Genomic DNA, 24,055 nt, shown 5'->3' with positions numbered 1-24,055 from the left:
CATTAGCTGCAGAGGCAGTTTGTGTGTTATGAATTTCAAGATAAACTCAGCAAAAAAAGAAACATCCCTTTTTCAGGACCCTGTCTATCGGAGATCATTTGTAAAAATCCAAATAACTTCACAGATCTTCATTGTAAAGGGTTTAAATACTGTTTCCCATGCTTGTTCAATGAACCATAAACAATTAATGAACATGCACCTGTGGAACGGTTGTTAAGAAACTAACAGTTTACAGACGGTAGGCAATTAAGGTCACAGTTATGAAAACTTAGGACACTAAAGAGGCCTTTCTACTGACTCTGAAAAACACCCGGTCCCTGTTCATCTGAGTGAACGTGCCTTACACGGATCCCAAACCGGCTGTGTACGTGCGCCATTGTGCATACATTTATTTTGTCCCCCCACACCAAACTCGATCACGACATGCAGGTTAAAATATCAAAACAAACTCTGAACTAATGACATTAATTTGGTAACAGGTCGAAAAGCATTAAACATGTATGGCAATTTAGCTAGTTAGCTTGCACTTGCTAGCTAATTTGTAATATTTAGCTAGCTTGCTGTTGCTAGCTCATTTGTCCTGGGATATAAACATTGAGTTGTTATTTTACCTGAAATGCACAAGGTCTTCTATTCTGACAATTAATCCACACATAAAACGGCCAACCGAATCGTTTCTAGTCATCTCTGTTAAGTTTTCTTAAAATAAAGGCAGCCGACAGTGAGAGGACGTTTCTTTTTTTTGCAGAGTTGATTAATTATGAAGAAAAAAAAAATTCAAGTGGGAATGTGGTGTGATTCAAATTGCCATCGGCTCTACAGGTCTCTATGAGCAAACCCTGGATATTGACCCACTTGCAGTCCTCAGAAGTATTCATGTCCCCACAAACCATCATGACCCCGAAAACGACCAAAACAAGCCACAACGATTAACCAGACAACCTCTTATCTTACACAATTGAGTCTTTTTTTGACTGTAATCACATTTGTTTGGCCAAAGGCATGTCCACATCTTTTTACAACTCACTCTTGCTCCTGTGTAGTTGATGTCAGTTCCACTATAGCTGAAATGAAGTGTAGATTGACTTTGATATTGAGTCGCTTTCCAACAGCTTTTCAGCTAAGAGAAACACTAAGCTGTCTGCCAGTCTGTGGGAGTGTTAAATAACACCCAGGGCCACCCACACTGTGGACAATCACTGAAGGGTTTCACTGCAACAACACTTTCCTATTCCTCTGCCATTAAACACCCAGACTGACCACACAGACAGACAGACACACACATCATTGGCACCATCTCCCTGCTGTTTCACACCCTTGCTGTTGGTGCAACCAAAAGGACTGTGGGTGGCAATCCCTTGACTTGAAACAAGGACTGACCACATGTCTAAAACCCACACACACTGTACACTATGAATGTGCCCATCTGTGGACTTTTATATAATTTGGTTAAAGCTTGACACGCAAGATATAGTCAGTGCCGTTTGGCTTGCGCTTGTTTCCACTTCGGAACGTGCATGGTTGTTATGGTGATATATTATGGGAGAGGAAGAGACCGATGACGAAACATTCCACAGTAAAGGGAAGGGTGTTTAGTAGGAGCATTACCAAACAGTCAATCTGAGGACAGACACTGAAAGGCCTACACAGTTTTCACAATAGAACCCATTGACGTGATCGACTCCATTATGCGTTGACCAGGTTTTGGAGCTATTGATTGCACAGTAATTTAAGTAACATGTAATTTTCTCATCATTTAGTCTATTTCAATGGGCTTAATTGTTGTGTAATCTTTTGGAGGACTGAAGCACATCTGGATCATTTATAAATAATGCTAATTTAGACTGATGTCAACAACCGCGGTGCTATAACCTAAGACTACTGATGTACAGTAAGCATTTGAAGGATTCTATATGTAGTCTAAATCAATGTGTTACACACTTATCATATGGTCTCTTGTAGTGGCTTTGTAAATTAGTTGTTGCTTGCCATTATGTATTCCCATCCAAGGTTGCAATATGTTACTGTGTTAACCATGCGGCTCCATCCTCCTTATCCCTCTCTCATTTCCCTCCTCTGTTGGCCTAGCACTGCTTTGTCTCGTGTGATGGATCTGAACTTACCACGTGGTGACATGGTTAGCCTCTCTCCCAGTTCTGTTAATGAGAGTGAGAAACATCTAGGGTAGCATTCCAAATGGCACCCTATTCCCTACTTAGTGCACTTGATAAAGAGTAGGGTGAGACGATTCGCTAACTTGTAAGACACCATCTCCTTGTAGCGCTAATTGATACCAACCTAACCCCACACGGACTTGGTTGCAACTTGCTTCAACTCAGCCCAGAAACAAATTTGCATGTTTGCATTGTCTTTAAGTTTGACTTTGTTTGGTTTTTCAAGAGAGCCATAACTTCTAGAGCGCAACCTTTTCATAAACAAGTCAGTGGCTTTCATGCTGCAAAGCCATGGGCAATTCCTATTCTGTAATCAACATTACATTTCACAGTTCGGCATTTCCATGTAAAAGGATCCATTAGCAGGAATATGTGAGGTGCCCCCCTGGACTCGGCAAACTGTAAACCGCATGTCCTAAGGCCACATTTATTGTAGCTGGGGACTTAATAAAGGACATCTAAGGAAAATGCTGTGTTGTGACTGAGTGTGTGACAAGAGAAAATCGGTTTTGTGTCATTTAGACGGAAAATGCGTACATTTTAGCATTTGAGTCACTTTTTAAAGGTGGTAAAAGTTCCAAATAAATGTGTAAAAGTAGCTACATTTGTTGCTAGGTGCTGTTTGGAAAAAAAAGTTGCCAGAGTAGTCTGAAAAGTTGCTAAATCTAGCAACAAAATTGCTAAGTTGCCATCACTGGCTGGGAACATGGACGTGTGCAAACAGACCAGCTTTGCCCCCCGGAAGGCAATCAGAGGCAAAACGACAGTACAGGGACAAATCACAAACTATAAAGGGAAAGCCAGCCAAAGCGCAGACAACGCCGGACAAGGTTAAACGCCACCTTAGTCTGCTTTGAGGAAAACACAAGACCTGCTGGCACGGCCCTCTGCCGATTACGAGGACTGTGAGCTCTCATTCTCCGTGGCCGACGCGAGTAAAACATTTAAACATGTTAACCCTCGCGAGGCTGCCGGCCCAGACAGCATCCCAAGCCGCGTCCTCAGAGCAGGTTTACGGACATATTCAGTCTCTCCCTATCCCAGTCTGTTGAGCCCACTTATACCCAAGAAAGCAAAGGTAATTTAACTAAATGACTATCGCCCCATAACACTCCTGTCATCGTGAAGTGCTTTGTGAGGCTATTTAAGGATTATATCACGTCCACCGTACCAAACACCCTAGACCCATATGAATTTGCATACCACCCCAACAGATTCACGCATGTTGCAATCACCATCGCAATGCACACTGCCCTATCTCGTCTGGACAAGAGGAATACTTATGTAAGTATGCTTTTCATTGACTACAGTTCAGCCTTCAACACCATAATGCTATCCAAGCGCATCACTAAGCTTGGGGCCCTGGGTCTGAACCCTACCCTGTGCAATTGGGTCTTGGACTTCCTGACAGGCCAACCCCAGGTGGTGAAGGCAACACCTCCGCCACGCTGATCCTCAACATGGGGGTTCCCACAAGGTTGGGTGCTTAACCCCCTCCTGTACTCCCTGTTCACCCATGAGGGCGTAGCCACACACGTCTCTAAATCAATCATCAAGTTTGCTGACGCGACAACAGTGGTAAGCCTGATTACCAACAACGACGAGACATCCTACAGGGAGGTGGTGATGGCCCTTGAGGAGTAATACCAGGCAAATAACCTCTCCCACAACATCAACAAAACAAAGGAGCAAATTGTGGACTTCAGAAGACCGCAGCAAGATCACACCCCCCATCTACATCGACTGGAGAGGGTGATAGCTTCAAGCTCCTCGGCGTGCACATGTTACTAGCTGTTGTTAGGTATCCTGCATTGTTACTAGCTGGCTACTCTACCCTGTACCTTAGAGGCCCTATATACATAGTCATTGAACACTGGTCATTTTACTGTCCACAACATTGTTTTACCCATTTCATATTTTATCACAGGTTCAGTGAAGTGCTTATGTTTCTAGCTCCAACATTACGGTATACCGTGTGTGTATGCGTGTGTATGTATGTATATATTAGTTGAAGTCAGAAGTTTGCATACATCTTAGCCAAAAACATTTAAACTCAGTTTCACAATTCCTGACATTTAATCCTAGAAAAAATCAGTTTTAGGTCAGTTAGGATCACCACTTTATTTTAAGAATGTGAAATGTCAGAATAAAAGTAGAGAGAATTATGTATTTCAGCTTGTATTTCTTTCATCGCATTCCCAGTGGGTCAGAAGTTTACATACACAATTAGTATTTGGTAGCATTGCCTTTAAAGTGTTTAACTTTAGTCAATCGTTTCAGGTAGCCTTCCACTAGCTTCCCACAATAAATTGGGCGAATTTTGGCCCATTCCTCCTGACAGAGCTGGTGTAACAGTCAGGTTTGTAGTCCTCCTTGCTCCCACAGGCTTTTTCAGTTCTGCCCACACATTTTCCATATGATTGAGGTTAGGGCTTGTGATGGCCACTCCAATACCTTGACTTTGGTATCTTTAAGCCATTTTGCCACAACTTTGGAAGTATGCTTGGGGTCATTGTCCATTTGGAAGACCCATTTGCGACCAAGCGTTAACTTGCTGACTGATGTCTTGAGATGTTGCTTCAATATATTCACATCATTTTCCTCCTCATGATGCCATCTATTTTGTGAAGTGCACCAGTCCCTCCTGCAGCAAAGCACCCCCACAAAATGATGCTGCCACCCTCGTGCTTCACAGTTGGAATGGTGTTCTTCGGCTTGCAAGCCTCCCCCTTTTTCCTCCAAACATAACGATGGTCATTATGGCAAAAAAGTTATATTTTTGTCCTCCGACCAGAGGACATTTCTCCAAAAAGTATGAATTTGTCCCCATGTGCAGTTGCAAATCGTAGTCTGTTTTTTTTTATGGCGGTTTTGGAGCAGTGGCTTGTTCCTTGCTGAGCGGCCTTTCAGGTTATGTCGATATAGGACTCGTTTTACTGTGGATATAGATTTCTTTTGTACCTGTGTCCTCCAGCATATTCACAAGGTCCTTTGCTGTTGTTCTGGGATTGATTTGCACTTTTCACACCAAAGTACGTTCATCACTAGGAGACCGAACGAGTCTCCTTCCTGAGCTGTGTGATGGCTGCGTGGTCCCATGGTGTTTATACTTGCATACTATTGTTTGTACAGATGAACGTGGTACCTTCAGGCATTTGGAAATTGCTCCCAAGGATGAACTAGACTTGTGGAGGTCTTCAATTGTTTTTCTGAGGTCTTGGCTGATTTGATTTTCCCATGATGTCAAGCAAGAGGCATTGAGTTTGAAGGTAGGCCTTGAAATTCATCCACAGGTACACCTCCAACTGACTTAAATGATGTCAATAGCCCATCAGAAGCTTCTAAAGCCATGACATAATTTTCTGGAATTTTCCAAGCTGTTTAAAGGCACGGTCAACTTAGTGTATGTAAACTTCTGTCGTGCTAATGCACAGAAAACCCAGCCAACTGTATATTATCTGTGTCGTTGTTCAGCCACGACTCTGTGAAACATAAGTTATTACAGTTATTACAGCGTGGGGCGGCAGGGTAGCCTAGTGGTTAGAGCGTTGGACTAGTAACCGGAAGGTTGTGAGTTCAAACCCCCGAGCTGACAAGGTACAAATCTGTCGTTCTGCCCCTGAACAGGCAGTTAACCCACTGTTCCCAGGCCGTCATTGAAAATAAGAATTTGTTCTTAACTGACTTGCCTGGTTAAATAAAGGTAAAATAAAAAAATAAATAAACAGTTGTTAATGTCCAGTTGGTAGGATAATCTCAAATGGAGATCATCCAGTTTATTCTCCAGTGATTGCACGTTGGCTAATTGAACAGATTGTAGAGGCAACAAATTCTCACAAGCACCCTACTCTCCGCCTCCTGTATTTCCTTATTTTCTTCATGCGAATTACGGAGATTTGGGCCTTGTCTGGGAGCAACATATCCTTCGTGTCCGACTCATTAAAGATAAAATCTTTGTCCAGTTTGAGGTGAGTAATCGCAGTTCAGATATCCAGAAGCTCTTTTCGGTCATAAGAGACTGTAGCATCAACATTATGTGCAAAATAAGTTACAAACAATGAGGAAAAACATAAAATAGCACAATTGGTTAGAAGCCCATAAAACAGTAGCCATCCCTTCCAGCGCCATTCAATAACCAAAACCTATATTTTTTTTAAAGTCATGGTGTCATGTCATAGGTGACGCCCAATTATTTCTGCAGACATATTTGAATCCTAATTCAGAGCATTTCTTTAAGAGTTTTGGGAAAATTTGGTAGCATAAAAAACTGAGGGAGATTATACCTACATTCTGGCGCTTAACTTTTCATCACAGCTCCAACACCGGTGTGGTAGTGTCTGACCCGTCCTTCAGTTAACTGAGTGAACTCTGAGTCATATTTTTATGAGTCAACTCAGCATGTAGGCTGACCTTTGTTTGGAGCTTTTGGTAATGAAGCTATGTATGACTTGGGGAGGGAGTGATATGGTACGTGGTCTTCACTGGAATTTCCCATTAAATGTAGATTTTTTTTGTGATTACTGTGTCACTCGGGAGGCCCTAAGGCACTGCATCGCTGTGCCACTAGAGATTCTTGGTTCGAGTCCAGGCTCTGTCGCAGCCGACCACGAGACCCATGGGGCGGCGCACAATTGGCCCAGCATCGTCCGGGTTAGGGGAGGGTTTGGCCGGTAGGGTTGTCCTGGTCCCATCTCGGCCGCAAGTGCATGCTGACACGGTTGGCAGATGTACTGTGTTTCCTCCGACACATGGGTGTGGCTGACTTCTGGGTTAAATGGGCATTGTGTCAAGAAGCAATGTGGCTTGGTTGGATTGTGTTTCAGAGGACGCACGGCTCTCGACCTTCGCTTCTCCCGAGTCCGTGCGGGAGTTGCAGTGATAGGACAAGACTGTACCTACCAATTGGATACCATGAAATTGGGGGGTAAAAAATAATAATAATAATAACAAACTCCGGGCAAGATATGGACAAATCTCTTTGGCCCAAGGCTTAAGAATTCCCACAGGTTATTTTTCCTTGTAACGTGTTTGGCTTTACAGCAGCAATTGGAACGTTAACGGGGCGCTTCAACCTAAATCCACAGTTAGTGAGTCTTGCTCTTTACCTGAAATATTGATATAAGTTTTACCATTGTTTATAGGCCTTAAAGACGGATTAGCTGACAACGTTGCGAAAACGATGCACACGCTTCAATGGGGCAGAAGGCTGTGTGGTGTTGTGATTCTGGATGGCCAGATGGCTAGCAACAATGACAAGAACCAGCCATGTGGGGAATCGTAGGTGGACGATGTAACTTGTTCTTTATACTATGTCTAGTTTTGCTAATATGGCTAAAATTCACTAGCTAGCTAACCAACAACTGTAGCAATGTATTTTGAGAGACAAGAAGTGCACATTGTGCAAATTTATTAGTGTTTTCAATAAACTTTGGAGACTAAATATAGTTGACATGTTGTCAACAATCTAAGCCAAAGTTTTGCGCCATACTTGCGCACGCATCAGTTTTGTTGCTAAACATCAAAACCCTTCTATCGTAGCTTCTAAAACTGTCTCTCAGCCTCCCTCTTTTCAGTACGCTGCCTTTTTGTGGCCAGTCTCTGAAATCCCAGCAGGCCTCACCTGTTGGTTCATGGCCAACGGGGGTCCCCTAGCTGTCTGTCCACATAAATCAGCCTGCTAACACTTTGGAAAGGGCTCTCTGTAGTCGGCCCACAACCAATAAATATTGTCACACACACACAAGCAGGCGCATGCATAATGCACATACACACACATTCTTTGTGGGGACACACATTTCAGTCCCATTCAAAATCCTATTTTCCCCCAATCCCAAACTGAAATAACCCGTACTCTTACCCTAACCTTAATCTTAACCCAAAAACCTAACCCTAAAACTAACCCTTAATGTAATTCTAACACTAATTCTAACCTTAATCCTAAACCCCTTAGAAATAGCATTTGACCTCGTGAGGACTAACAAAATGTCCCCAGTTCATGAAATGTTTGTTTGTTGGGACTTCTGGTCCCCACAAGAATAGTTAAACACATCCACACGCCTGCAAGGACACACACACACACACACACACACACAATTCCAAACTGGTGATGTTATGCTAATGCTGCTCTGCCTATGGCTCCTAACCTTCCCACTCTACTACTTTTATGAGAAAGAAAGAACTCTCCGCTGAAAAGGACTTTTCTCTTTCCTTTTATAGTGCATTACACCCACGTATCCAAAGCTATATATATACAGTGCCTTGCGAAAGTATTCGGCTCCCTTGAACTTTGCGACCTTTTGCCACATTTCAGGCTTCAAACATAAAGATATAAAACTGTATTTTTTTGTGAAGAATCAACAAGTGGGACACAATCATGAAGTGGAACGACATTTATTGTATATTTCAAACTTTTTTAACAAATCAAAAACTGAAAAATTGGGAGTGCAAAATTATTCAGCCCCCTTAAGTTAATACTTTGTAGCGCCACCTTTTGCTGCAATTACAGCTGTAAGTTGCTTGGGGTATGTCTCTATCAGTTTTGCACATCGAGAGACTGACATTTTTTCCCATTCTTCCTTGCAAAACAGCTCGAGCTCAGTGAGGTTGGATGGAGAGCATTTGTGAACAGCAGTTTTCAGTTCTTTCCACAGATTCTCAATTGGATTCAGGTCTGGACTTTGAATTGGCCATTCTAACACCTGGATATGTTTATTTTTGAACCATTCCATTGTAGATTTCGCTTTATGTTTTGGATCATTGTCTTGTTGGAAGACAAATCTCCGTCCCAGTCTCACGTCTTTTGCAGACTCCATCAGGTTTTCTTCCAGAATGGTCCTGTATTTGGCTCCATCCATCTTCCCATTAATTTTAACCATCTTCCCTGTTCCTGCTGAAGAAAAGCAGGCCCAAACCATGATGCTGCCACCACCATGTTTGACAGTGGGGATGTTGTGTTCAGGGTGATGAGCTGTGTTACTTTTACGCCAAACATAACGTCTTGCATTGTTGCCAAAAAGTTCAATTTTGGTTTCATCTGACCAGAGCACCTTCTTCCACATGTTTGGTGTGTCTCCCAGGTGGCTTGTGGCAAACTTTAAACAACACTTTTTATGGATATCTTTAAGAAATGGCTTTCTTCTTGCCACTCTTCCATAAAGGCCAGATTTGTGCAATATACGACTGATTTTTGTCCTATGGACAGTGTCTCCCACCTCAGCTGTAGATCTCTGCAGTTCATCCAGAGTGATCATGGGCCTCTTGGCTGCATCTCTGATCAGTCTTCTCCTTGTATGAGCTGAAAGTTTAGAGGGACGGCCAGGTCTTGGTAGATTTGCAGTGGTCTGATACTCCTTCCATTTCAATATTATCGCTTGCACAGTGCTCCTTGGGATGTTTAAAGCTTGGGAAATCTTTTTGTATCCAAATCCGGCTTTAAACTTCTTCACAACAGTATCTCGGACCTGCCTGGTGTGTTCCTTGTTCTTCATGATGCTCTCTGCGCTTTTAACGGACCTCTGAGACTATCACAGTGCAGGTGCATTTATACGGAGACTTGATTACACACAGGTGGATTGTATTTATCATCATTAGTCATTTAGGTCAACATTGGATCATTCAGAGATCCTTACTGAACTTCTGGAGAGAGTTTGCTGCACTGAAAGTAAAGGGGCTGAATAATTTTGCACGCCCAATTTTTCAGTTTTTGATTTGTTAAAAAAGTTTGAAATATCCAATAAATGTCGTTCCACTTCATGATTGTGTCCCACTTGTTGTTGATTCTTCACAAAAAAATACAGTTTTATATCTTTGTTTGAAGCCTGAAATGTGGCAAAAGGTCGCAAAGTTCAAGGGGGCCGACTTTCGCAAGGCACTGTGTGTGTATGTGTATATATATATATATATATATATATATATATATGTGAAAGTATTCAGACCCCTTGACTTTTTCCACATTTTGTTACGTTACAGCCTTATTCTAAAATGGATTACATCTAAAAAAAAAAATCCTCATCATTCTGCACACAATACCTCAATGACAATGCGAAAACAGATACCTTATTTACAAAAGTATTCACACCCTTTGTAATGAGACTCGAAATTGAGCTTCGCTGCATCCTGTTTCCATTGAAAATCCTTGATGTTTCTACAACTTGATTGGAGTAAATTCAATTTATTGGACATGATTTGGAAAGGCACCTGCCTGTCTATATAAGGTCCCACAGTTGACAGTGCATGTCAGAGCAAAAACCAAGCCATGAGGTTGAAGGAATTTTCCGTAGAGCTCCGAGACAGGATTGTGTCGAGGCACAGATCTGGGGAAGGGTACCAAAACATTTCTGCAGCATTGAATGTCCCCAAGAACACAGTGGCCTCCATCATTCTTAAATGGAAGAAGTTTGGAACCACCAAGACTCTTCCTAGAGCTGGCTGCCCGTACAAACTGAGCAATCGGGGGAGAAGGGCCTTAGTTAGGGAGGTGACCAAGAACCCAATGGTCAGTCTGACAGAGCTTTGGAGTTCCTCTGTGGAGATGGGAGAACCTTCAAGAAGGACAACCATCTCTGCAGCACTCCACCAATCAGGCCTTCATGGTAGAGTGGCCAGAAGGAAACCAATCCTCAGTAAAAGGCACATGACAGCCTGCTTGGAGTTTGTCAAAAGGCATCTAAAGGACTCTCAGACCATGAGAAACCAAGATTGAACTATTTCGCCTGAATGCCAAGCGTCACGTCTAAAGGAAACTTGGCACCATCCCTATGGTCAAACGTGGTGGTGGCAGCATTATCCTCTAGTGATGTCTTTCAACGGCTGCGAGACTAGTCAGGATTTAGGGAAAGACTATTTCGATCTTGTCTCATCGCTGTAACTCCCCAAATGGCTCTGGAGGCGAAGCTCGAGTCATGCGCCCTCCAAAACAGGACCTGCCAAAATTGCTTCTTAACACCCTCCCGCTTAACCTGGAAGCCAGCCGCATCAATGTGTCGGAGGAAACCCCTTTCACCTGACTACCGAGGTCAGCCTGCAGGCGCCCGGACCGCCACAAGGAGTTGCAAGAGCATGATGAGCCAAGTAAAGCCCCCCTGGCCAAACCATCCCTTAACCCAGACGGCGCTGGGCCAATTGTGTGCCGCCCTATGGGACTCCCGATCACGGCCGGTTGTGATACAGCCCGGGATCAAACTAGGGTCCGTAGTGCGATGCAGTGCCTTAGACCGTTGTGCCACTCGGGAGCCCCGGCTTACAGAGAAAGCCTTGATGAAAACCTGCTCCAGAGCACTCAGGACCTCAGACTGGGGCGAAGGTTCACCTTCCAACAGGACAACGACCCTAAGCACACTGCCAAGACAACACAGGAGTGGCTTCGGGACAAGTCTCTGAATGTCCTTGTGTGGCCCAGCCAGAGCCCGGAATTGAACCAGATCGAACATCTCTGGCGAGACCATTGACACTGGTGTGTGCGTACATGTAGGAGGTGTATAATGTAATCTATATTCTGATCTGTGTTCACTCACCCTGTGTGTCTGAATGAGTGACATGGTTATCATCTCAAGCAAGCAAATAACAATAGATCTTTCCCACTCTCTCTTTGTCCTCTCTCCCTCCTATCTCTCTCTACCTCTCCCTCCCCATCTCTCGCAATATCTATTTTTCTTCTTTCTCTGCCTCTTCCCCTCTGTTTCTCCCTTTCTCTTTCTCCATTTGATTCCTTGTCCCTCTTCCTCGCTCCCTCACAGACTCCAGCAGTGATAGTGTTGGTCCGACCACCGTTTGCTGGGAGCCGCTGGGAGTCCATGGCTGCTGTGTGATTCATTACACTGTAAGTTGCCTCCGTTCACTCTTCCTCTGTGCTGTAATATGTGTATGTGTGTCTGCGTCTCTCCCTCTAGCCTTACATTAGCTATATAGTGAAGTGTTACATGGAGTACAAGTGTGGGCAGACAACCAAGATACAGTATATTTTAGAATAGTATAACGGTACTAGAATATTCCTGCACTCTATGCCTTCAGGAAATGAGCAGTGTACTCACCTCTGATGACAAATCTTAGTGTCTCAAGAAAATAAACAACCATTACAATAGGTCAGGACAAAATCACACCCTAGAAATTCCCAGCGTTTACATTTTTTTCCTACAGTTGTTTGCCACCATGCTTGTTGTTTTGGTGATTTATCTCTTCGCCTTAATACCCTACAGCTAACGAAGTGCTTGTCCATATGTCTCAGGGCCCGTTTGCTGAAGACTGTAAAGAGCAGCCATGTGTGTTGCAGCCAAGGCTGCTTTCTGCTCAGCTGTGTTTGTGCAGCACTCTGTACCTCTGCTTCTCTTGTCACAGATGTTACTGTTTGTTTGTGCCAGTGGGGAAACTTCCCTTTAGTTACTGTATTATCCCTGAATACCTTTCTCCCATGGCTGCCCTTCATATTTTGTGAATGCGTGTGCGTGAGACACTCAACCACAGTCACACACACACACACACACACAGAGAAATCCTACACATATGCATTCGCTCTCTCATATAAACACCGAACAGACACTCTCATATAAACACACACACACACACCCAAGAGCTCTGACATAACCAGAGAGTTGCAGTCAGCCTGGCAAGCTGAGAGGGTATGAGACAGGAGGTTGAATGTGAGCCCTCCTCTCTGCTGTGCCTCCTTCAGTCAGAGACATAGACTTGTCTCCTGGGCCTCGTGTCTAGGCCAGCTTCCTGACTTCCCTCGGATGGGACTGTGTGCTCTCCTTTTTGTCTGGGTAGGACAGCAAAACGTTCCTGCTTTGTGTGGATTGTTTGGACTTCGCCTCCAGATGAAATGTGATTCCTCCCCAATGTCCGTAATCCAAAGAGCATAGAGTGTATTTCCATTGAAAATGCAAAGTCTTCAATGCAACAACCTGAGTTAGGACTTGGACATTGAAATGGAATCCACCTCACAACTCCATGGATGCTTTGTTCTCTAGAAGTAGGTGGGTCAATTATTGAATTATTAGTGCTTTGTAATGTAGAAGTAAAGTAAGTGGGTATGTTTATGTCCCCCCCGCCCCAGCAATGATGATATGAGGGAAGCTATAGTATAGAGGACATCCAAATTTGCCGCAGCCAAAACATGTTCCTCAAGACTGCCAAGTGTGAACTAACAGCCTGGGAATGAACACGTGAAACCTTAATGCTAGCAAACTGCTCGTCTTGAGACGAGTGTGAATTATTTGAATGATACCTGTCTGGATACATTTCATACATGTGTTGTGACACGTAGATTATAATATGTGCAGAGAATGGGAAGCCTGCCAGGTCAAAGTGATACGCTGCTGTATACAGGATGTGTACATAATATTATCATATTTCAATGATTAACCCTCTGTTTTTGTTGCTTAATATAATAGTATTGCACTGGAACATCACAGAATGTAGCATACATCTTTGCTTATTATTTTGTAAAGTTGCACTCTCCTGAGTAAGCCCATTGGCTATGCATCAGGTCTGGTCCTTGACTAGTTGAATCAGGTGTGGGCTGGAACAGAAGCCTGTATTCCCAGGAGTCCCCTGACCTAGCGTAGCTTTATGGCAGCCAGAGCCATAGCCAAACGCCTGTATACCCAGGAGTCCCCTGACCTAGCGTAGCTTTATGGCAGCCATAGCCAAAGTTGGTAAGTCATTACTGAAATAACTTTGGGTCTGTACTGAAAAGAACGGTCGGCCATTTTCCCATTATCCTCATCAGTATGGGTCTCGGCAGTGCCACGGGAAAGAGCTACATTTCACCCATCTCGGCTCCTCTCTGCCTCTCATGCCTTATTTGAGTTGTTACTGACTACTTGCTCTCCATCCTGCCATTTAAACATAACTCTTATAGTGAAATCAAATCATTCCCCGCCGCCCCCTTCTCTCACACACATACACACACTTCAGCCATGGCATTGGAGTAACCTCAGCCTGCAATCATGCATTGATCTCTGCCCTCAGTCTGTTGCTCTCCCCAGAGAGATGTAAAAGAGGGTGAAGACTCTCTTTCACACACTCACCCATGCTCCTTCCTCATATAGGAATACAGTTAGGCACTGATGATGCCCCAAGGCTACAGAAAGTCACACGTTTGAGCTCATCCCCGATTTAGAGCAAATGGAGAGGATGGGCAACTGAAACAAGTGGACAAATTGACGCTGGCATTAAGGGCCCGGCCTCGAATCGGTAGTGAAAACTTGACATTTTGAATGTCAAGTTCTGGGAGAAAATATAGCACATACTTAGTTAGGCTCAAGGTTAGAAATGACGCTTTTTGCACACCACTGTGAAACGTGTCCTTGGTCTCTATTCGTCTGAGTGTTTTTAGACCTAACGCTAAAATTCCCTCTGATCCTGGCCTCGTTTCCCAGAGCCTTTTGTATTGACTACGTTCATCCTAGCTTTCTTCTTATCTGCTCGTCATTCATTCCCTTATGCCATAGTTGTACATCTCAATTGTCAGTAGAAACCACATTTGTTTTAAGCAAGTAAAAGTTAGACTCAGCAATATGATATTGTCAGTCTTTGATTCTCTTCTTCTCCTTGCATTCCATAGAGCTGTGTTAACTTTATGTACGAGTTGACGTAGAGTAGGCTATAAATGTTAATCCCGAGAAAAAAAAAAAAAATGCATATTATCTCAGGTAAACCTGTATTTCCCACCAAAACCAGAAGTGTCATTCTAAAGCATAAAAAACTCTGGGACAGAATCATTCTAAAAGCCAATTTATGCTCCGAAAATATGTTTGGAGGCTCCATATGGAGGGTGTGAAATTATAAAAAAATATAAAGCTTAAAATTATAAACATTCAACATTGGCCATGCTGTCAATCCAGCATGACTTCTGCCGTGCTCAAAACAACTAGAAACTGGGAAATCTCAGACTTCAGTGAGTTCAAGACAACTGGGAACTCTGGGGGGAAAAAACGAGCTCCAACTGGGGAAGATACATTTTGAACGGCCATCCAACTAGGAATTGCAAGTCGGGAACTTAGGCCTCTTTGTAGAGCTCCGACCTGAAGATCACTGGCGTCATCATGATTCAACTTTGTTTTTTTTTTCCAGAGTCTTCTCTTGAAAGCACCATAAATCCAGAGAATGACAGACTTTATTATTCTTTCTTTTTTTTATCGTTATCCAACTAAGCAAGTCAATGTTCACCTCATAATTTAGCCTACTGTTCTGACTTAGTGGTGCACATGTAACCTATAGCCAGTTTTAGAGAAATATAAAAATTGAATATTGTAAGAGATTTGATTGTCTGCTTATATTCTCCCTTTATTTATCCTACGGTTCTGACTTGGTGTGCTGTAAGAACGACCCATGTTCTGAATTGTTTTGCAGTACATTTCAAAAGGGCCTCACGAGTGGTGCAGCTGTCTAATGCACTGCATCACAGTGTTAGAGGTGTCACTACAGACCCGGGTTCAATCCCGGGCTGTATTTCAACCGGCCGTGATCGAGAGTCGAATAGGGCGGCGCACAATTGGCCCAGCTTCGTCCGGGTTAGGGGTGGGTTTGGCCGTTATTGTAAATAAGTGACTGACTTGCCTAGTTAAAGATAGATTAAATAAAAAAAATAAAAAGTCCAGAACAAATAGTTATTGACTACGTTCGTCCTAGCTTTCTTCTTATCTGCTCGTCATTCATTCCTTTATGCCATAGTTGTACATCTCAATTGTCAGTAGAAACCACATTTGTTTTAAGCAAGTCAGCCATATCAGCTATCTTTTTTAAAAAAGGCAGTAAATGAGGCTGAATGAACTGTTCCTCTGCCAGACAAGGCTCCACTGATAGCCAAGTGTAGCAGTGGTAAGGTGTTGGGACTCTGCTGTTGGGACAGGTTTATGTAGGCCCTAACAGTTTGTGGGCACCATCTGTCACCGTTATAATGCAATTAATGTATTGTTTAGTGTTGTGTTGTGTAGTGACTTTGCTGGCATGCATCCCCCCCAAATGTTTTTGTCCTGCCACCTCGTGTTTCCATCTCCTTTACTCCTTTCTTGAGCACGCAGACAGGCTGTCAACAGTTTAGTGAAATATGTTTTGTTGCATAAACATATTACTATCAGTGTTCCCGACTAGATTTCACTTGGTTTCCCAAATGAAGCACTGGGTAGCTGCAGGAACAAGGTTGGAGATCCCATGGCATACAGTTTAGGTGAAATAAGTGTTCTATTTATTCCTTAGCTACTCATATCATCAATTTTAGAATAAGGCTGTAATGTAACAAAATGTGGAAAAGGTCAAAGGGTCTGAATACTTTCAGAATGCAGTGTATGATTTGACTTCAATGACATTCTAAGGTTTGTATCATTCACAACTAAAGTTGACAAAAAACGGATCACTTTTAAGCTCAACATTTGCCACTTCATATGCGCATTCGCTCGTATAATGGGAAAAATATATGTTCTATTTCAGTTCAATTATATTCGTCTTACTATAAAATATATAGAGATAGATAGAGTTGAAGTCGGAAGTTTACATACACTTAGGTTGGAGTCATTATAACTCGTTTTTCAACCACTTCACACATTTCTTGTTAACAAACTATAGTTCTGGCAAGTCGGATTTGGACATTTACGTTGTGCATGACACAAGTAAATTTTCCAACAGTTGTTTCAGACAGATTATTTCACTTATAATTCACTGTATCAGAATACCAGTGAGTCAGAAGTTTACATACACTAAGTTGACTGCCTTTAAACATCTTGGAAAATTCCAGAAAATTATGTCATGGCTTTATAAGCTTCTGATGGGCTAATTGACATCATTTGAGTCAACTGGAGGTGTACCTGTGGATGTATTTCAAGGCCTACTTTCAAACTCAGTGCCTCTTTGCTTGACATCATGGGGAAATCTAAAGAAATCAGCCAAGACCTCAGAAAAAAAATTGTAGACCTCCACAAGTCTGGTTCATCCTTGGGAGCATTTTTCAAACACCTGAAGGTACCACGTTCATCTGTACAAACAATAGTACGCAGGTATAAACACCATGAGACCACGCAGCTGTCATACCGCTCAGGTTGGAGACGTGTTCTGTCTCCTAGAGATGAACGTACTTTGGTGCGAAAAGTGAAAATCAATCCCAGAACAACAGCAAAGGACCTTGTGAAGATGCTGGAGGAAACCGGTACAAAAGTATCTATATCCACAGTAAAACGATTCCTATATTGACATAACCTGAAAGACCGCTCAGCAAGGAAGAAGCCACAATGACCATCATTATGTTTGGAGGAGAAAGGGGGAGGATTTGAAGCCGAAGAACACCATCCCAACCGTGAAGCACAGGGGTGGCAGCATCATGTTGTGGGGGTGCTTTGCTGCAGGAGGGACTGGTGCACTTCACGAAATAGATGGCATCATGAGGAGAGAAAAGTACGTGGATATATTGAAGCCACATCTCAAGACATCAGTCAGGAAGTTAAAGCTTGGTCACAAAAGGGTCTTCCAAATGGACAATGACCCCAAGCATACTTCCAAAGACCCCAAGCATACTTCCCAAGCATACTTCCAAAGTGGCAAAATGGCTTAAGGACAACAATGCCAAGGTATTGGAGTGGCCATCACAAAGCCCTGACTCCTATAGAAAATGTGTTGGTAGAACTGAAAAATTGTGTGAGAGCAAGGAGGCCGACAAACCTGACTCAGTTACACCAGCTCTGTCAGGAAGAATGAACTTATTGTGGGAAGCTTGTGGAAGGCTACCCGAAACATTTGACCCAAGTTAAACAATTTAAAGGCAATGCTACCAAATACTAATTGAGTATATGTAAACTTCTGACCCACTGGGAATGTGATGAAAGAAATAAAAGCTGAAATAAATAATTCTCTACTATTATTCTGACATTTCACATTCTTAAAATAAAGTGGTGATCCTAACTGACCTAAAACTGTTTTTTTTCTAGGATTAAATGCCAGGAATTGTGAAAAACTGAGTTTAAATGTAGTTGGCTAAGGTGTATGTAAACTTCCCACTTCAACTGTATAAGCATACTGTATCTTGTCAGCTAAATGAACAACCCTACAGCCTATGCCATGGACCGTAGCCAGATAACATACAGTAGACCAACTCATATTCTGTTCACCTGAAAAACATTTTCTTCTTATCATGATGTTTCTTTAGACCTGACTAAAATAAATAGTGGATTTGTGGTTTACTGTACCGGCAGTCTTTTGCAATACAGTAACTGTCTGACAGATTTTCATGACCGCTACAGCCCTAGTCCTATATAAACACATTCTCCCTGGACAACTTCCTTCACAACAGCTCTACTCAATAGTTCTGCTCTGAGAAGCGCAAAACGTATGAATGCCCTGACTTCTGTAGAGGCCTTATCACCATACATGCTGTATAGCCACTTCAGATGTCAGGCTGACCATGCAGACCTTTTAAAGCTCAAATGAAATAATGCGGAGTCGGACAACCATTTGGTTCAAACACCCCCCCAGGACCAACTCTTCAAAAGGCCCCCGCCCCATGGCCCAACTCGCAACTCATCAGTCTGTGGTCCTAATAGCGCGTGGGGGGGAAAAAGGAGCAGGGCCCGACGGCAGAACATTTAAATATGTCTAGATTCGAGCTTTGATTGATACTGTAGGACAATTGAGCCAGATGAGAGCCTTACATTAAAATACATTTTATGAGCCCAAGCCCAAAAAAATGGACCAACGATTGTCCTGTTATCCAATACATACTATAGGCTTTCCCATGTATTACACGCAACAGAAAATCATAAAAGCCCATAGATCTATTCTCTCTTGGGTAAATAAATTAAACAAGCTCCAGTTGTCTTTTTGTGTGGACTATTTCTGTACTGCATTATAATATACTGTATTAGGCCTATATAGACTGATATTACACACCTCTTACTACGAAATTGGGGAGAAAAAGGGGTAAAATTCAAAAAAATAAATTATACTGACACCATCTAACAATTTCCCCCTCCAGAAATGAGCGCAATAACACATTGGTCAAATTATTTGTAAAATAATATTGTAACATATTGGACAAAACATACAGTGCCTTGCGAAAGTATTCGGCCCCCTTGAACTTTGCGACCTTTTGCCACATTTCAGGCTTCAAACATAAAGATATAACATAAAGATATAAAACTATTTTTTTGTGAAGAATCAACAACAAGTGGGACACAATCATGAAGTGGAACGACATTTATTGGATATTTCAAACTTTTTTAACAAATCAAAAACTGAAAAATTGGGCGTGCAAAATTATTCAGCCCCCTTAAGTTAATACTTTGTAGCGCCACCTTTTGCTGCGATTACAGCTGTAAGTCACTTGGGGTATGTCTCTATCAGTTTTGCACATCGAGAGACTGACATTTTTTCCCATTCTTCCTTGCAAAACAGCTCGAGCTCAGTGAGGTTGGATGGAGAGCATTTGTGAACAGCAGTTTTCAGTTCTTTCCACAGATTCTCGATTGGATTCAGGTCTGGACTTTGACTTGGCCATTCTAACACCTGGATATGTTTATTTTTGAACCATTCCATTGTAGATTTTGCTTTATGTTTTGGATCTTGTCTTGTTGGAAGACAAATCTCCGTCCCAGTCTCAGGTCTTTTGCAGACTCCATCAGGTTTTCTTCCAGAATGGTCCTGTATTTGGCTCCATCCATCTTCCCATCAATTTTAGCCATCTTCCCTGTCCCTGCTGAAGAAAAGCAGGCCCAAACCATGATGCTGCCACCACCATGTTTGACAGTGGGGATGGTGTGTTCAGGGTGATGAGTTGTGTTGCTTTTACGCCAAACATAACGTTTTGCATTGTTGCCAAAAAGTTCAATTTTGGTTTCATCTGACCAGAGCACCTTCTTCCCTTATGTTTGGTGTGTCTCCCGGGTGGCTTGTGGCAAACTTCAAACAACACTTTTTATGGATATCTTTAAGAAATGGCTTTCTTCTTGCCAATCTTCCATAAAGGCCAGATTTGTGCAATATACGACTGATTGTTGTCCTATGGACAGAGTCTCCCACCTCAGCTGTAGATCTCTGCAGTTCATCCAAAGTGATCATGGGCCTCTTGGCTGCATCTCTGATCAGTCTTCTCCTTGTATGAGCTGAAAGTTTAGAGGGACGGCCAGGTCTTGGTAGATTTGCAGTGGTCTGATACTCCTTCCATTTCAATATTATCGCTTGCACAGTGCTCCTTGGGATGTTTAAAGCTTGGGAAATATTTTTGTATCCAAATCCGGCTTTAAACTTCTTCACAACAGTATCTCGGACCTGCCTGGTGTGTTCCTTATTCTTCATGATGCTCTCTGCGCTTTTAACGGACCTCTGAGACTATCACAGTGCAGGTGCATTTATACGGAGACTTGATTACACACAGGTGGATTGTATTTATCATCATTAGTCATTTAGGTCAACATTGGATCATTCAGAGATCCTCACTGAACTTCTGGAGAGAGTTTGCTGCACTGAAAGTAAAGGGGCTGAATAATTTTGCACACCCAATTTTTCAGTTTTTGATTTGTTAAAAAAGTTTGAAATATCCACAAATATCCACTTCATGATTGTGTCCTACTTGTTGTTGATTCTTCACAAAAAAATACAGTTTTATATCTTTATGTTTGAAGCCTGAAATGTGGCAAAAGGTCGCAAAGTTCAAGGGGGCCGAATACTTTCGCAAGGCACTGTACATACAATACGTATTTAATTTAACTGTGTACATAATGTTGCTTCTACCGTCTCTTACGACCGTTAATAACTTCTAGACATCAGAACAGCGATTACCGCGGACATTGAGAAACTTTTTCCTTTAAAGAGTCCGACGGGAAGACTTTCCTGCTTTCACTGGAACAGGCCCAGATCCCCGCCTTTTGCGTGAAGAAAGACGCAGGAATAGGGGCTGCAGATCGGGCAGCCTTCTGAGAATCCGGAGGCGAGCGAGTAAACTCCCACTGCCATCCATTGTTCTTGCTGACGTGCAACCGTTGGAAAATAAAGTTGATGACCTACGTTTTAAGATTATCCTACCAACGGGACATTAAAAACTGTAACATCTTATGTTTCACCGAGACGTGGCTGAACGATGATGATACGGACAATATAGAGCTAGCGGGATTTTCCATGCACCGGCAGAACAGAGACGCTACCTACGAGGGGTGGGGTGTGTGTGTCTATTTGTCAATAATTGCTGGTGTGCAATGTCTAATATTTAAAAAGTCTTGAGGTATTGCTCGCCTGTACCTTATGATAAGCTGTTGACCACACTATCCACCAAGAGAGTTCTCATCTATATTATTCATAGTCGTCTATTTACCACCACAGAACGAAGCTGGCACTAAGACAACTCTCAACCAACTCTATAAGGCCATAAGCAAAGAAGAAAATACTCACCCAGAAGCGGTGTTCCTAGTGGGACTTTAATGCAGGCAAATGAAATTTATTTATATAGCCCTTCGTACATCAGCTGATATCTCAAAGTACTGTACAGAAACCCAGCCTAAAACCCCAAACAGCAAGCAATGCAGGTGTAGAAGCACGGTGGCTAGGAAAAACTCCCTAGAAAGGCCAAAACCTAGGAAGAAACCTAGAGAGGAACCAGGCTATGTGGGGTGGCCAGTCCTCCTCTGGCTGTGCCGGGTGGAGATTATAACAGAACATGGCCAAGATGTTCAAATGTTCATAAATGACCAGCATGGTCAAATAATAATAATAAGGCAGAACAGTTGAAACTGGAGCAGCAGCACGGCCAGGTGGACTGGGGACAGCAAGGAGTCATCATGTCAGGTAGTCCTGAGGCATGGTCCTAGGGCTCTTGTCCTCCTAGAGAGAAATAAAGAGAGAATTAGAGAGAGCATACTTAAATTCACACAGGACACCGGATAGGACAGGAGAAGTTCTCCAGATATAACAAACTGACCCTAGCCCCCCGACACATAAACTACTGCAGCATAAATATTGGAGGCTGAGACAGGAGGGGTCAGGAGACACTGTGGCCCCATCCGATGACACCCCCGGACAGGACCAAACAGAAAGGATATAAATAACCCCACCCACTTTGCCAAAGCACAGCCCCCACACCACTAGAGGGATAACTTCAACCACCAACTTACCATCCTGAGACAAGGCCGAGTATAGCCCACAAAGATCTCCGCCACGGCACAACCCAAGGGGGTTCATCTGTTTTTCCAAATTTTTACCAGCATGTCACATGTGCAACCAGAGAAAAAAAATCCTAGACCACCTTTACTCCACACACAGCGATGCATACAAAGCTCTCCCCCGCCCTCCATTTGGCAAATCTGACAATAATTCTATCCCCCTGATTCCTGCTTACAAGCAGAAACTAAAGCAGGAAGTACCAGTGACTCGCTCAATACGGAAGTGGTCAGATGACGCGGATGCTAGACCACAGGACTGTTTTGCTAGCACAAACTGGAAATGTTATGTGATTCATCCAATGGCATTGAGGAGTACACCACCTTAGTCATCGGCTTCATCAGTCCCCACAGTGACTGTATGTACATATCCCAACCAGAAGTCATGGATTACAGGCAACATCCGCATCGAGCTAAAGGCTAGAGCTGCCGCTTTCAAGGATCGGGACGCTAATCCGGACGCTGATAAAAAAAATCCTGCTTTGCCCTCAGACGAACTATCAAACAAGCAAAGCGTCAATACAGGATTAAGATTGAATCCTACTACACCGGCTCTGAAGCTCGTTGGATGTGGCAGGGCTTGAAAACTATTACGGACTACAAAGGGAAACCCAGACGTGAGCTTCCCAGTGACGGTAGCCTACCAGATGAGCTAAATGCCTTTTATGCTTGCTTTTAGGCAAGCAACACTGAAGCATGCACAAGAGCACCAGCTGTTCTGGATGACTGTGTGATAATGCTCTCGGTATCCGATGTGAACAAAACCTTTAAACAGGTCAACATTCACAAAGCCGCCGGGACAGACGGATTACCAGGATGTGTACTCAAAGCATGCGCGGACCAACTGTCAAGTGTCTTCACTGACATTTTCAACCTCTCCCTGACCGAGTCTAATACATACATCTTTCAAGCAGACCACCATAGTCCCTGTGCCCAAGGAAGCGAAGGTAACCTGCCTAAATTATTACCGCCCCATGAGAAAATGTTTTATTTAATACATTTTAGAATAAGGCTGCAACGTAATAAAAGGTGGAAAAAGTCGAGGGGTCTGAATACTTTCCGAATGCACTATACTACCTTGCGGTTGTCTGATCTTTCTATTCATGAATCATTTTGTTTGCAAAGGAAAAGTAAATGTCGACTGTTTTAGCATTTTCAATGTGCGCCTCAGCAGAAACATTTGTTCATGTCCCATATGCTTTTGGCATTGCGACAATAACTTTGTCTCTCACAAGTTCACACAAACACCAGTAAGTACATACACGTGCACATGTACATACACACACACTTGCGCTTTTTGTCCTTGTTTCTGAAGACTGGCGTCAGTGAAGATCTCTCAGGGTGTCATCTTAAGGACACAACTAGAGTCACTCTGAAAGCCTCTGTTGACATCTGTTGCTATTGGAGAGGTATTCAGCGCTGGTTAAGAAAGACGGTTCATGTGGAGGTCTTGCCCTTCATTGTGCATGAAACTCAAAGTTCTTGGAGACTAATAATATGTAGATGTTTTTATGCGTTCTGAAAACACTGGGTGGTTTGGGGGTTGTCTCCCCTGGTTTATACGTTGTAGTTGTGCTCAGTGGATTAAGAAATGAAAGGGAAAGGTGTTTGAGTGAGTCATGAAGACTGAACTTGAAGAAATTTGCCTGAATATTTCAGTCATCTTTTCCCTACTTGTTCTTGGTACTGATGTTGCTCATTTTCTGTTGAAGTATTTAAGTGTCTGTTAACAAAAAAAATGTGTTTGCTTTG

The 24,055-nt window shown here is 42.9% G+C and overlaps 1 protein-coding gene across 4 annotated transcripts in view; it reads left to right on the top strand.

Annotated features, from left to right (window-relative positions):
* Nucleotides 1-24,055, top strand: part of peak1 (pseudopodium-enriched atypical kinase 1) — a 260,227-nt gene that overhangs the window by 125,557 nt on the left and 110,615 nt on the right. For all 4 annotated transcript variants that reach the window (XM_036949915.2, XM_090201545.1, XM_090201544.1 and 1 more), the window contains one exon: nucleotides 11,909-11,991. The gene's annotated coding sequence lies outside the window, so the exon portion shown is untranslated. The remainder of the gene's footprint in view (nucleotides 1-11,908; nucleotides 11,992-24,055) is intronic.

Source organism: Oncorhynchus mykiss, chromosome 2, assembly GCF_057628025.1.
Source record: "Oncorhynchus mykiss isolate SJ-2025 chromosome 2, ASM5762802v1, whole genome shotgun sequence".
Classification (NCBI taxonomy): Eukaryota; Metazoa; Chordata; class Actinopteri; order Salmoniformes; family Salmonidae; genus Oncorhynchus; species Oncorhynchus mykiss.
Note: the sequence above shows the minus strand (reverse complement) of the source record. Positions and strands in the feature narration are given on the sequence as shown.